General features: G+C 50.1%; 1 long non-coding RNA gene across 7 annotated transcripts in view; it reads left to right on the top strand.

Annotated features, from left to right (window-relative positions):
- The window catches only part of LOC141728790 (uncharacterized), a 50,649-nt gene that overhangs the window by 16,586 nt on the left and 21,690 nt on the right, over window positions 1–12,373 (top strand). For all 7 annotated transcript variants that reach the window (XR_012580009.1, XR_012580008.1, XR_012580006.1 and 4 more), the window contains one exon: window positions 1,050–1,230. This is a non-coding gene — a long non-coding RNA (uncharacterized LOC141728790). The remainder of the gene's footprint in view (window positions 1–1,049; window positions 1,231–12,373) is intronic.

The following is a 12,373-nucleotide window of genomic DNA, read 5'->3' as shown; positions in this document are numbered from 1 at the left end:
GACTTATGTTCCTGAGTGCATGAGGATGTTTTACGTGCCCTCATTTTCCTACAGATATGTCATTTGCTAATGTGGTTTTTGCACTGGCATGATGTGTGTGTGTGTGCATGGCACTTTTTCTGTACTCTGCTATGGGAGTGGGCTCATTAAATTCTGTGTGTTTGTGCAGTGAGAGTTTTGTTTAAGGGGTCAGGAGCTGGTGGTAGACATGTTTGGGTATGCCGTGTGCATTTTTGCAGGGATCACTATTTGCTGTGCTGTATAAAATGTTTTTGCTGGGTACTCATAGGGGTGGTGGAATAGGCTGGGTGGAGCTGATGTGGCATTGTATGATGGTTGTCTGAGTTATCACGTGTGCATCTTAATACAGATGTGCAACCTTGTACGTAGGTGCAGGGTGTATGTGAAGAAGAAAAGCACCTCATCCTTTAGAGGAGCTCTGAGTTTTTAGGGGATGTATGCAAGGTGGTGTGGAAAGACCAGTGAGTAAATGTCTGTGTGTGTGTCCAGTGCGTGTGTGTGTGTCCTGAGTGTGCAGAGTGTCCTTGCAGGCGGTGTGCCTGGGTGACTGTGTGGGCTGGGAGGTGACGTGTGTGCGTGTGGCTGTGTGTGTAGGCACACTTCACCTTCTGCCAGAGCAGCTCTGTCAGCACCTTGCCCTGTGCTGGGTCAGGTGCTCTCTCCTTTTGTGTGCAGTGGGACAGCCAGGCTCTTAGCACACAGGCCAACCTCTTTCCTGTGCTTTCAGTCTCTTTCCATCTGGCTGTCTGTCTACTCTGCTGCCTGTGTCCAGTTGTCTGTTCCCATAATCACCGATACGCCTTGACTAGCTCACACCCTACACTGCCTGTGGACTCAGCAGCTGTGCATCTCTCTGTCCCTCCCACACACACACATTCACACACACACACACACACACCCTGAATCTTCATATGTGGCATATTCAGTTGCCATTGGAAACCTAAGAAAGAAGTGAATCTACCCTCCAAGTCTTAAGCTAGTGGTTTTTTTCCTTTTTTTTTCCCTCCCCTTTCCTCCTCTCCTCACAGAAGGCGAAGTCGTTCGCAATGAATCCATGGCAGCTTCGATCGAGCGGTGAGCTGGAGCACCTACTCACAGGCCACTCCTTCATGTGACTGAACAGAGACCTTTCCCAGCAATCGCCAAGGAGAGCAGAGCCCTGGATTTACCTCCCGCGCAGCCGGGCACCCCCAGCGCAGGCACTGCGAGGTAAGGCAGCCTCGGCACCTCTGTCTGTGTCTCTCTCCATCCCGCCCGCCCTCCCTCCCTCTCGTTCCTCGTTCCCCAGAGGTGTGAGGGAGGCGAAGGGCAGGGGTTTCCGCTATCCTGAGAACACAATCTAGGCTTTCATCAGCGCCCTCCCCGTAAAGGAGAGCTGCTCCCTCCCCTGTGAGCCCCTTCCCTTGCGGCTCTGCATGCGTGTGCAGGGAGGGGTTGTTTGCAGAGCAGCCGAGCAGCCGAGGGACGTGCTGCGGGTCCCCCGCACGCAGTCCCGAGTGCATTCCGCCCCTTTCCCACGCCTCCCCTGGGCACACACCTGTCTGCTCTTCTCCATTCGTCATTTTCCTCCACCTCCCCTATTTCTCGGGAGAAGGGGCAGCCAGGCTGACTGCTGCAGCCTCGCCAGCAGCAAAGCTGGGCTCTGCAGCCCTGGCCTGGGTCACCTCAGGGATGCAGCTTGCAGGATTGGGCATCATGCTACTGGGAGTGGGCCATAGAGGAGAGGATTCCCCCTCTCTCCTCATCTCACAGATATTTTGGGGATTCCAATTCCCCACAGAAGATGCTGGCCTCCATTTCCTAGCCAGGTACCTCCTCTGAATACCCAGCCCAGCCTGCCACAGCTTTTGGGGTGATGGGCATGCTCTTTGTCACTGCTTATCTGCTGTCCCCTGGTGCTCCTTCTCAACTGGAAGGGATGTTTTCCTACTGGAGACAGTGTGTTTCATAAGCTGGGAACGCCGTGTGCCCTGCACAGGCAGTGAAGGGGCCCTGTACCGAGCTTGACCCATTTTGGGGCGCAAAGCTCTTGGGAGCACCTGAAAGGGCCTCCTGCTGCCTGGGGCTGCCCTCAGTGCCCCTTTCCTCAGCTCCTCTGCAGGCAAAGCAGGAAGATCAGCTGCACTATTTCCATGCCATGTCTCCGTGCTGCTGGAGCTGCTGTGGTGTGGGGGTGGGAGGGGAGTGGGAGCAGCTGTTTCTCCCAGTGCCTGGGCAGGCCCAGACGTGCTGCCAGTCCTCAAGGAGCATGAACGTGCCTGGAGATGCCTCTCCCCAAAATAGACCCTAAAGCAATGAGCTGCTCGCAAAGTAGTGGGTAACCTCAGAGGAGTGGATTTTAAAGGGGAGGTCTGGGAGTCTGCAACCTGCCAGGCTGTAGTTTCAGGCACTGAACAGACTCTGGCAGAGGCCAGAGGTTTTCTGAGTCAGATTTTGGGGGCTGTTGTGTCTCTCTGAGGGGAAGGGACTGGCAGGGTCTGTGCTACTGTGCAGCCCCAACAGTGGTGCTGGTGTGGTGTCCCCTGAAGGAGGTGATGGGTTGCTTCCCTCCTGCCCAGGCCCCACCTGGTGATGCTGACAAGGAGCTAACTTCCACTGCATCTTCCACTGCACCTCTCTGCTGCCGCTGCAGGACCCTGCCATCAGTTTTCCCCATCTGCAGTTCCTCAATGCCCCCTGACCCACTACTCCAATACCTACCCTTCTACACAAACTGCTGCCTTCAACTTCTCTTTGCTGCCTCTTGCTGTCGTTCTTCCTTCTCTGGGGTTCCCTGAGCCCTACCTTTCCCTCTTTCCTGTTTCTCCCTTCTCTTTTGTGCCCACCATGGCGGGCAGGAGCAGCTTTGGTCAGCCTTGGGAAGGGCTGATGCTGCCTGGTGGGGTTGTTTCTGGCTGCTGGAGCCAGCTGGTGATACTGTGAAGTGATCCTTTCCCCTGTGGTTCACACCCTCTGGCGCACGCAGGCGTGTGTTGCGGGTGACAAGTGACCGTGGTGTTGTTGATGTGTCATTCTTCCTCCTGGCTGGAGCCTGGCAGGGAGCGTGCCCATGCAGTCACATTCGGTGTCATTGTTGAGGAGTTTGCAGAAGAAAGCAAGCTCTTCCCATATGGAGCCTCCAAAGTCATTTGGCATTGGTTAAATTCCTCAGTCCTCTCAGGACATGGCTTTGGCACTGGCTCAGGGTGGACAAGACAATAAATCCAGCTCTAGGGAGCTTGGTACTGGGTCAAAACTGCTGCAGCTACATGGTAGAAAATGCTGATCCAGTATGAATTCACTCTGCTGTTTGAGATTTGTTTAGAAAACAATGCTGGCTTAACTCTGTACTGGCAAGATTTATGTTGTGTTGGGTATTATCTGTCTGCACAACCCTCTCTTGGTGCTGGCTGAGTGCTGTTTGTGTGCCACATCTGGCACGTGCTCCGGATCATGCATGCTATGGCTAATCTGACAGATGTAATTGTATGCTGCAGCCAGCCTGGTTCAGTCCCTCCTGTCAGGCAAGCCAGTCTGAAAGAGGGTTAAATTACAGTCTGGGAGCAAGGCATGTCCCACACCAGGCAGATGCTGGAGAGGATGAGAGGATGGTATTGGTTGGGAGGAGGGCAGGCATCGTGCTGAAAAGGAAGAGGAAGGGGAGGGAAGCATTGTCTCAGCAGGAGAATGTTATTCTCCAGCCCTTACCACTCCACAGGTCAGTGCACAGGCTCCAGGAAAAGCATTATCATTCCTCATAGGATCATGTTGGCAGAAAATGGGGTTGCACCATGGATGGAGGCTGAGCCAGCCCCACTGGAGGCAGGGGCTCATTTGGGACAGAATATGAGTACAAACCCTCACTGTTATGCTGCAGGGACTTGTTCCAGGTCTGCCACTCAGGTGCTTGTCTGCTGGAGGTGGTAATTTTGTTTGTGCTGAAGGGCCAAAGGGCAGGAAGGTGGTGAGGGGTGATTTGCCTCATGCTTTTGTGTGGGTGTGTGCAAGTCTCTGGTGATTAGGAAGGGAATTTGTTGACCAGGTTAGCAGTCTGAAGTCAGTTTTACTGTAAATCCCAGCAAAATGAGCTTTTGGAAGTTAAAGTCAAGAGATGACAGTGTCTACCAAGTCACTGGTAGAGTCCTAATCCTTGCTGCTAAGGGTCCTAATCCTAGCAAACTCTCACACTGGTCACCATGCTGTGCCACAGCTTGCCCTGCCTTTACGTGGAATGGGCAGTAGCCACAAACACAGTGGGAGAGGAGGGGGTTGGGGAGTAGGGATGTGAAGGAGCAAAGCTTGAGGCTGCACAGAGAGATGCTGTGGGGACAGGGAGGTTCAGCCTGTGGCCTCCGCTGACATGGCTGAGTGCTGTCATTCGCAGGCGCTGGATGCTGCAGGAGAATCTGTAATGACCGGGAGGCTGCGTGCCAGGCAGAGGCAGGGATTCACTCAAGCCTCTGTTTGTTTGGGAAGAGAAAGGGAATTTGTGGCTTGTCACTTGGAAAACAGAGTAGAGATTCAGTGCAGAAGGACAGGCTTCTTGGCTGGGCCTCCCTGAGCAGCCGTGCCACGTGTCTGTGTGTGTCAGGGGACCGAGGGGACCCTGGTACAGGCCATGACTGGCAGCTGGCCATCCCCAACCCCCGTCATGTCACCTCCCCCTCGCACCCTCTGCACAGCCACTGCCAGGCGGCTGAGGACAGCCCTGAGACACACACACACGACAGACCATGGCATGTGAAGAGAGGGAGACAAAGTCAAAAGCCTCGCTAGAAGAGCAGCTGGATGGGATTCGTGCTACCTCCCTGCCTGGTTTATGCCTTGTGCGGTAGAACAGCCTCTGTGTGAGTGTCCATGTTGCTTCATTTCAGCCCAAACAGGCACCTTCAGCAGGGCTGCGTCTGGTGTCTGGGGAGTCTTGTTGGGCTCAGTTGGAAGAAGACCTTTTTCTTCCCCAAGTTCCTTCTCTGTCTCATCCCAGTGTGAGCCCTGTCTTGCTTCATGGAGTGGAGACCTGCAGGCAGTGGAGGGAGGTGTGGAAGAGGGAAAGGGAATCTGAGACACAGACCATGGAGAGAATGCAGACATTGAGATGAGAAAGAGGGACGACCTGAGAGAAAAAGGATAGAAGGAGCAAAGGAAAAAAGGGATGGAAAGGGAGGCAGAAAGAGAGCAAGCATGCCCCTGAAATCACAATGTCGTATGGAAGTCTCTTATATTGATATTACAGACTAGACTTTGACCTGACAATATTTGTACTGGGCCAGGATGTGATCTTAAAAGCTCTGTGGCAGGAGGACCAGCACAATAAACTGCTCATCTTCTACCCGCCCCCTTAATTAAGAGAATAGCCAGCCTGTGATTGTCTTGCTCTTAGATGCCTTCTCCTTGTGCATATTTTTCTGCTCCCAATATGGAGGAGGGAACATGGCTGAGAAACCCCTCCTCGTGTCCTCTGTCCTCCTGGCCCTCACCCCATGGAGCCAGAGGAAGTGAATGTGCTGCCCAGCACTGCTGAGAACTGCCTTGCTTTGTACTGGAGGGATGTGGGTGAGGCCTTAGAGGGAGGCACAGACTTGCCTTTAGATGGCTCCCCAGAAAAACTTATGGCCACATTGCCCCATATAGGCAATGTCTGCAGGGAATGAATTCAACAAGCTACACCATTTTTTCTACATTTTTTTCTACAATTGCCCCATCAACATGTCCCACAAGAACTGAACAGCAGCAAAGAGATAAGGGGGATTTATGGAAATTTCTCTTCCTCTTTTATGAAATATACTTGAGTACATATCTGTCAGGTAAGGTATGAATGCCAGGTCCGTCACAGGGTAGGTAGATTTCATACAGATGTTCCAAGTGTCACTTTTGATGGAACTGTGATGGTTTCCAGAAGCTGGAATGCCAGTGTTGGCTTGCAGGCAGGTTGACAGGTGAACATGTATCCACAGCTGGTTGTGTGTTCATTGTGATATAAACCTGGGAGTGCTTCTTCTCCATCTCAAGCTTCCTCCCTGACTCCCTGTTGTAGGACCAGCAGAAGACATGGCCCAAAGTGAGTGGCACACCAGGGCCACAGGACTGTGCCCCATTCTTAACTGCCATGCCTTTTCAAGCCAGCCAGCATGGTGAAATCTATGGAGAACCAGTCTGGCACAAAGGGAGAAACACTCATATAATGGGGCTACTTATTTGAGTTCTCCAGCATTGCCCATTACATTTCATGTCTTGTGGCTGATGCAGTTGAAAGGCAATCACTGGAGCTAACAGCCCAGCAATGTTCTGCTCACCTTCTGATTTACTTCCTTTCATCCTCGCTGGGTTTCATCTCCTCCCAGGTTCATGCATCCCCCAGCACTGAGGTCACTTTCTTTTCATCACACCTTAGGCTGTATATAATCAAGCTAGCACTGTTCCTGCCCTGAATCTTCTGGGGTCAAGATGGAAATCACTATTCAGCAAGAGACCCAAACAAATGAGCAAAACTAGCCTGGTTGGTCAGAACAGAGTGGATGTTATCCAAGAAAACTCACATTGATCAATTCCAGTCACCTCCTGTGCTTAAAGTGACTCAGTATCTCCATTTTTAGGATGTTGCTGGGGAGCTGAATTCTCTTATGATTTCTCTTGTATCAGCTGTCCCTACCAACAGTATTTGTGAGATTCTTTTCCTATATCTGCTTAGATGAGGATCTGTTGGAAAATACGCTGGTAGAATAATGGGTGCTGGGACAAAGCAACTCATGAAAAACCCACAAACCCAACGAAAAAAAAGCCCCAACAACTACAAAACCTCCACCCCCCCTTTCCCTGAACAATAAGTTATCAAGTCCAGATGGTTAAATCCGAGAGTTTGGAAGGAGCTTAAGTGATTGAGCTGCTAACAAAAATATGCAATCTCTTGTGGGAAAAAAAAGCTACTGATTCGGGGAATTGGAGAAGACCAAATGTTGTACCTATATTTAAAAAAAGGCTTCAGTGATGATCCAGGGAATTAAAGATCAGTAGGCTTTGCATCTGTGTCTGCTAAACTGGTGGGAATGATAATTAAAAAGCAGTGCTTGAAGACATCTGGAAGAGTGTGGTCTGATAGGGCCTATACAGCGTGGGTTCAGCAGGGGAAAACTGCATCATGCTAATCTCCTACAACTTTTTGAATGTGTCAATAATGCAGTGGATAAAGGAGAACCAAGTGATATAACATATTTAGACTTCCAAAAGGCTTTTGAAAGATCCTGCTCTTGAGCTGCTAAAGAAGCTAAGCAGTCTGTGAGAGACAAAATATTGACATAGATCAAAAACTGAGTAGGAGACTGAAAGAATGAGGAGATTAAACAGTCAAGTTTCACCATGGCAAAAGGTTAATGTGGCCTCCAGGTTCTCTTCTAAATCCCTTGTGATTTACCTTATTGTTTAATGAATTGGAAAGGTGGGAGGAGAGATATGCCATATGGAAATCAGCAGATGAGACAAAATTATTACGTTGGCTGCGGACAGAAAGGGCTGTGGGAAATGCCTGAGAAAGAGAACTAAGTTAAATGAACACACTGTGCTCTGGTGAATGAAACTGAATCTTGGTATGTTCAAAGTAATGTGTATTCAGGGCACACTCAAAACTCTTTAGATACCAAAAAGGTCCTGAATCAAGAGTATCAGCCAAATGAAAGTGAGGGTGAATGTCTTTGCAGAGCTCTGCCCCATGCTGTGATGCCCTTGAGCAGGCAAATCAGCTGTTTGGATGCAGAGGCTGTGGGTAGAGAGGGCTCTGGAAGAGCTCTTGGTACACCTGCAGTGCTGCTTCATTTGGAATAGCAAGCCAAACCCAGGTCAGCCTTTTCTGAAGGGATGCTGGAGAACTGAAGGGCCTCTGAGGTGAGACAGAAAGCCTGTGAACACCCCCAAGTGAAGATAGGGAGGAGACAGGGGCTCTTGGTGTCACACAGCAGACCGGGAGCGTGTGGTGGGAGGAAATGAAATTATGAGACATATGAGGATATCTGTCCTTCCTTTCCTCATCACCTAGGAGTGAAGGAATGCACAGTGAAATTAAAATGTATGGGATCTAGATTTGTGTAAGATTTTAGGGTTGAACTGTGGAGGTCTGAAGACATGAGAATTTGTCAGGTCCAAGAATTTAGAAAGATTCATAATGGACTTCTGTGTTTTGTGGAGAACAAGAGTACCCCAATGAGCTTTAACTAAGGATGAGCCTGGTTTTGGAGCCTGAAGCTGCAGGTTCAGAGCCTACATTAGCCTGCAACTCACAGCAGCAAATAAGAAAATTGAGGCAGGAGTACATTGTCCCTCATTTGTCTGCTTTGATGTTTTTCCACCTTTTCTCCTCCAAATCCCAGTGATATTTTTTGCTGAGAGCCAGTGTGGACAATTCTCTGACCTGGAATGATTGTTCCCTGTGTACATCTTACCTGCTGGGACATGAACAGTGAAATTCTGTTCATGTCTAATCATGTTGAAGTCCATAGTATGAAGGAGAATTTTCATCCTCTGAGTTTGAACTCGGTTCTGGGGAAAACCAAACCCCATCCTTGCCTTAGGAAAGGTGCAAACCCACCTAAATTCTTGATATTGCCTTAGATCAGAAACCTAACCTGCAAAATTCCCAGATATTCCTGGGAAATTACACATGCTTCCATCTTCTGCCTGAACTATGGATACAGGAATCAGTGCCAGGATAGCAGGGTACCAGACAACTTTCCAATTTCCAGGTCAAGCTGGAACCCAGAATTAAAAATCTGCTGGGGCTGAAGGGAGAAGAGAAATTCCTGAGCCTATGGTAACCTTATTTGACTACTTCCTCCTCTCTTCAGTGTAAGGACCTGAGTCTACAAACGTATCTTCCCTGTCCAGCATTCCCTATCCAGGAGCATGGTCCCAGTTCTTGTTTGTTTTTTTTTCCCCCTGAGTCCATGATATAGGATGCTGAAATCTTCAACAGCTTGGCTAACTTAGCCTGTTTGATTTCTAGCTACAAATGCATGTGTAGCTACACACAAGTCCCAGACTCTTTGTAAGTATGTCTCCTTCCTGGGCAGTCCGTGAGGTGTGAGCAGAGGGACTGCTTACCCAGGGAAATAGACAAAAAACCACTGGGGATCATCTTTGCATGCTGCTCCTTGCTGGATTTCTGTGAGCTCTCTTGTATCCTTAGAGCTGTGATTTGTTTTGGTGAGGAGCTTGGAGCTGCACCCACCGCAGCTGATGTGGATAGAGTGGGCGCAGCCAGGCTTGTGTCCCAGTGCCAGGAGACCTGGGGTCAGTATCACACCTTTCCACGTGGGTAAAAGTTCCTGTGAGGCCAGAGGGAGCTTTGGCAGTGTGTCAAAGCTGACATCACCACAGCCCCTGCAAACCTCTGGGCTGGAAGCAACACCTTCAACACCTCTTCTGCAATCCAGGAGCTGGGGACTGTGGGGGCTGAGAGACGCTGACGTCACCCATGCTGCGTGCCAGCAACCCCAAGGCTTTGGAGATGGCTTGATCATCACTACTCTATTATAGCACCTAAAAAGACCTCTGGGATCAAAAGATGATTGCATCTCTCTGCTCTATTACAGCAGCCAATGAACCTCCAGGGCCAAAGGATAAATGCACCATCGGAGTATTACAGCATTTAGAAACCTCACTCACTGACTCACAGCTGTCTGACCCCTCCACCACAACCACTTTGAATTTGTCTCGGCACCCAGCCACCTTCTTTGCTGAGGTGTAGCTGGATAATCCTTGTGCTTTTACAGTGCCTGCCTGTGTGCAGCACTGAGGTAAGACCACACTTTCTTCTCGCTTATTTTGGTACCGGGGGAGCACTGGTCTTGTGATGGACTTGCCAGACCTTCACTCTATGAATGCAGCAAAACAGCACTGAAATAAACCACCTCCCTTTAACACAGCATCAGTGAACCTCTGGCACTGCTTCGCTGTGAGGTGATCTGCTCTTGCCTGGTACAGGGAGGGGGCTCCTCTCAGACTGTTAGAGGTGTTTCAGAAGACAGCTCAGTCCCTGGCGAGAGCTCTGTTGTACCAGCAACTCAAGCTTACTAATGGCAAGGGGGATACTTTGAATGTCTGGTCAGTGATCCAGGCTTTTAGAAAGCATGAATTAATTTCTCAGACACCCTAGAGAGGTGGAGTTCTGTCATGTTATGAACCTGACTTGTAGATTCTGAGGAAAATCCTAAAAGCTTTTGGTAATAGAGGTTTTAGTGAGTTTAATGCCGATGGAATTAAAAGTCTCTAGGCACTCGTTGTGAATGGATTTACATTGGGGAGATTAGAAAAGGGAAAACATTATTGGTGTCCAGGAAACTCAGGAGAGCAGCTGTCAGCTGGTTTAGATGGAAAGTTCCCCAGTGGGCAGGTGCCCTGGCAGCCAGACAATGCACACGCACCCCCCTGTGAGGCTGGCTCACACACTCACAGGCTGGGGACACGTCCCAGGGCCACTGTGGGCATGCCACATGTGAACATTCACAATAGGATGTTTGCATCCACCGGTTTTATGGACACACTGAGCATGATTTAATGCAGGAATGGTCTCTTCATTTTGGCTGGCATCTCTTACACAAAGAGCCACATGCCTCAATCAGTGCTGCCGGCCTTTCCCAGCATGTTCATTACTGTGCACTCCTGCTGAGGAGCACCAAGAAGAAATGCCTGCCCTCCTCCCTGCCCACAGACACAGCACTCTGTGCAAAGCAGTCTCCTGTTCATGGATAGGCCTTTCACAGTCCCCCTTTCTTCCCAGCAGAAAAGCACCTGGTTTGTAACTGTGAAATGAAACAATGAAGTACAGTAAAAGTGAACGCTGGGCAGGGTCCTTGTGGAATAATTTTGTGAGGTTTAATAATTTTGTAGTAAATTTTGCCCAACTCACAAAATCCACCATTTTCAACTTGTCTGGGAGGCCTGGGGAGGCATCTTTATATTAGCCAACTTCCGCTCCTTTTCCGCAGGCCTCAGTGTTTGCCACTGCTGGGGAAAGCATCCTGGAGGCAAATGATTTTTCCCTGTGCCCTTAGACAAGTAAGGCATGATCCTGGAGGGTTTGGACTTTCTTGGGCTTCCCTGCAGAGGCTGGGTTGCTAAGGCTGTGCTCTTTGCTCAGGGATCAGAGAGGCAACAGAAGAAAAGACACCAAGAGACCTGTGGGGAGAATGAGAAAGGTTAAAGCATTAAGTACATGAGCTGGTTATGCTCCTCTCGGGAAGGCTCCAAGAGATGCTGTTCCCCTTGTTATTTCTCTCCAAAGTCCTTACCACTTGTTGGTGCACCTTTTTGAGAGCAAAGATCAGGGTTCATCCACCCTGGCCTTCTCTTTAAGTGCTAGATCATCAAGCTGAGGACTCAATTAAAATCCTGTTTTGAAGATCTCTATTTCCTCTGCCATACATGCAAACTCACTGGGTGATCAGGCTTTGTTAAGGCAGGGGGGTCCCTGCCCCAGGGAAGATGGGCAGACAGGAGAGCTGGTGCCTTGCCAGGGCATGCAGGTAATAACCTGACTTTATCAATTGAGTGCCCACAATCAAGCCAAGAGCAGAGTTATACCTTCTTTCTAGGGTGAAGATAATGCCCTGTCCACAACACAGAGTGGAGTGCTGGGATTCATACCATCCCTTTTCTTCCTGCACAGCATGGATTACTGCCTGTTGACTCTGGGGGTCTGGGTGAGAGGGAAAGGCTGCCGAATCGTTGATGTGCCCTCAAAAGAAGGTGTCAGATGTTGAGTACGAGGGGCAGGGCAGACACGATGTTTCTGGTGGCCCTCCCAGTGAGTGGATAGGTGCCACCAGGGTGTCCACGCACAGGGAGGAGATGGGAGAGAGGAAACAGCTAGGAAAGAGGGTGAGCAGTCTCAGTGCCTCCCCATGTGGCCCTGTTTGTGCTGGCAAGAGGAGGTGGGAGTGCAGGGAGTCAGGGAAGGAAGAAAGGGAGGAGGGATGCTCTGTTGGCAAGCTGGCACCCCTCAAAGTGGTGGGGAGCCTGCATTGTGGTAGTCAGCCCTTGGCCCTGGGCTTGCCTTCATCAGATGGTTCATGCAGCTTGGAGAGAAGGGGGGTTTTACTTAAAGATTAGAAGCAAAAATATTAATATGGTGACTGGAGCTATGGCAATGCACGTTGAGTGCTCAGCAGTGATGTTTCTGCAGGAACTGGAGTTGTCCCTGGAGCTATGGGCCTAATTATGTGATGGGGAGGGGAGAAATCTGTTGCTGTGCCCACTGTTCCCAGGAAGGTGCCTGACCTGGCACTCCTGATGATACACTTCTGCAAATGTGTTGATCTGCTGGGCATGCAGGCACCTGCCTTTAGATGGGTGCAGAGCCAGGCTGGGCTCACTTCTGCTCAGGCTG

This window comes from Zonotrichia albicollis, chromosome 4 (genome assembly GCF_047830755.1).
Source record: "Zonotrichia albicollis isolate bZonAlb1 chromosome 4, bZonAlb1.hap1, whole genome shotgun sequence".
Lineage (NCBI taxonomy): Eukaryota > Metazoa > Chordata > Aves > Passeriformes > Passerellidae > Zonotrichia > Zonotrichia albicollis.
Note: the sequence above shows the minus strand (reverse complement) of the source record. Positions and strands in the feature narration are given on the sequence as shown.